This window comes from Danio aesculapii, chromosome 4, assembly GCF_903798145.1.
Source record: "Danio aesculapii chromosome 4, fDanAes4.1, whole genome shotgun sequence".
Classification (NCBI taxonomy): Eukaryota; Metazoa; Chordata; class Actinopteri; order Cypriniformes; family Danionidae; genus Danio; species Danio aesculapii.
In genome coordinates, this window is record NC_079438.1 from 20,032,771 (window position 1) to 20,035,483 (window position 2,713).

The following is a 2,713-nucleotide window of genomic DNA, read 5'->3' on the forward strand; positions in this document are numbered from 1 at the left end:
TTAGAAAGGTCATTGACAGAATTCCTATTTCTCTTTGTCTTAGTGCAGTCCTTTTTGATGTCTTTGAGAAACAACAGGGTCAAAATCATTGGTTTGGAACAATGACAGAGTTTTCATTTTGGGGTGAACTATCTGTTTTTACATACAGTATGATCTTATTGTGTATCCCGAACCCTACCCAAAACCTAACACCCCTTTCTAGCTCACTAACTATTAATAAACCACTGATTGGTTTGTTAATACCATCAATTGTGGCCTAAAGTCTAAACCGGAGATCTTCCACCACTATCCTGCTGAGCTCAGATACAACATCTAACATCTGAAACCCAACAGATCCACAACACAAATTACTTGATTTATTGATTATAAAAATACTCATCAGTTGCAGATATTAAAGAGATGATCTACCCGACAGCAGGTCGGGTGTTTTCACTCTTAAAATTTGTTGGTGGCTCCATAGACACATCACTCTTTATAGACACACAGCTGGGCTCTGCTTCTGCTCTCTTCCTCTTACGTGAGCTAAAAACAGAGAAGATTAAAGTTCAGCGCTGCACACACTGCAGTCAACACACCAGATTTATTCACTAAAACACTTTTTAAACAGCACTTTAGGATCATTTTCATGATTATTGTAGAAAAACTTGCTGGCTGTGTGTGTTAAATATTCTGACAGACTCAAAACACAACTAACAGAGAGTAAATATAAGATCTTGTAAAAATAATCATATGAAATGTAATGTGTAGGCCTAATACCTGCATCCTGTAAACAAATCCTGATCTCCAGAAGTGTGTGTGTCCTCCATGATGGATCTGAAGAGTTTGATCTCGAGCAGAAACTCTAGAAGAAACTGATGGACAATCACAGATCTCCAGTCAGTGATCAGCCTTCATAATTCAGCTGAATGCAGGAATAGATCAGCAGCTGAGACACTCAAATCTAGAAGCTCATCACGAGTAAACTAATAAAGAATCACAGCGTCATCCGTTTGATTAGGATTAAAATATAATCATACATCCAGATTCACATAAAGCTTACAATTTTTTGTCAAGACATTAGGGATTTAAAGCTGTTCTGCGTTGTAAATGGTGGATTCTGTCTGTTTAAAATGGCGACACAACAACTAAACACTTTCACTTTCGTTTCTGAAGGAGCGGCAGATCATGAGTTCAGTGAAAAACATCTGTCACAAACACTCTAAACAGAGCAGAGAAGAGTCAAACAGCTGCAGGGTTATCAAAGCACCTGCGGAGTTACATTTTACCAGGGTGATTTTACCTGAAGCAGTATAAACACTGGCCACAGAGAAGACAGAACAAACACATACCTGGATAACCTCCGCCTCCTCTTCTTCTTCTTCTGTGGCGAGTTATAGAGCAGCGTAAAGCTGAATACCGCCACCTGCTGTACTGGAGTTTGTATAATAATAATATTTTTACAGTTTGGTCAAATCAGTTTCATAGAGCTCAATTTAGATTTTTAGAAAATAAAATGACTGCTTTCCCTTATATACTCTAATCTTTCTTCATGAAGTCTAGCACAGCTTGTGTTATATTCCCCATGTGTGACTGCTCTGATGAGAACAGCACAGGCATTGAGAGGCTCAGGAGTTGTCCTGTTGTGTCGCTGCACTGATAATCCTCTCGTGTGTAACTGTAGATGAAAGCTTTGTGTCTCAGTGTCATGTTCAGGTGTCTGAGGAAGAGCAGGAAACGCTCAGAAACAAAGTCTCTGCAGTCAAGTGTTGTGGAGAAACACAGATGCTGATGCTCTGATGCTCTGATTGAACTCAATGATGCGCTCCGTCCTGATGCTGATCCTCCTGGAGTCTGGAGACGCAGTGCAGATGGTTAAAGCCTCGGTTCTTCATCTCTTCAGTTTGCCAGCAGCAGATTCACACACGTGGAGAACGTCACAAACTCCAAACACACATTATAATTATTACATTATAATGGCCTGCACTGTATTTGCAGATACATTCAGTCATCTGCTCATGATCAGGATGGGTTTGGGCATTAAACACACATGTAAACACAGCAGTGGATTATTGTTGTTTGATTCTGCTCTTAAAGTAGGTACTGCATTTGAATTTAAACGTGCTACTCGGCTGTTAGAAAAGTGCCTTTTATACAGTATGAATGTCAGAAGTATGAATGGAATTCAGAAGTACTATATCCGCCATTTTGTCATGGTCACGTGATCTACCTGCATCAGTTGCGTCGCTTCACTCCCTTTCATGAATTCTTCTGCGGAGCATTGAAGGATTCGGATTTCTACCTTCCAATCCATCTCAGCATGGATCAACGTTTATCCTTTTCTCATCATCCTGTTCCTCATTATTTTATTAAAGATGATTATTGAATAATGAATAAGTTAACACATTGCTTAATATAAGAATGTTCAGTGCGTTTGCCTGTCTCTTTATAACTTTTTCAGGAGCCACCAAACTAGGTCAGAGGTCACGGAGACCTTGAGTGGAGCTGAGGACTGCAAGCAACCTTCTCCATTGTTATTTCTAAGAGTTAATACTATCTAAAGTGTCTTGAGGGATTTTGCTGTGTTTACGGTTAATTCTTTTAAGGTGATTCTACTTTTTATTCAAGATAGACTTTGTGTAGTAAGGATATAATGGCCTGAATAGAGATTATACCGATTTTTACCCAGTTTTGATAAAGACGGCTGAGAGTACACTCAACCTTGGGTAAAAAACAG

At 39.3% G+C, this 2,713-nt stretch overlaps 1 long non-coding RNA gene across 1 annotated transcript; it reads right to left on the reverse strand.

Moving 5' to 3' along the window:
• Window positions 1-418: 418 nt before the first annotated feature.
• LOC130222258 (uncharacterized) lies at window positions 419-1,363 on the reverse strand. The gene is made up of 3 exons (XR_008836387.1): window positions 1,329-1,363; window positions 757-851; window positions 419-522 (listed from the first exon to the last, which is right to left on the reverse strand). It is a non-coding gene; the product is annotated as an uncharacterized LOC130222258 (long non-coding RNA).
• Window positions 1,364-2,713: the final 1,350 nt, after the last annotated feature.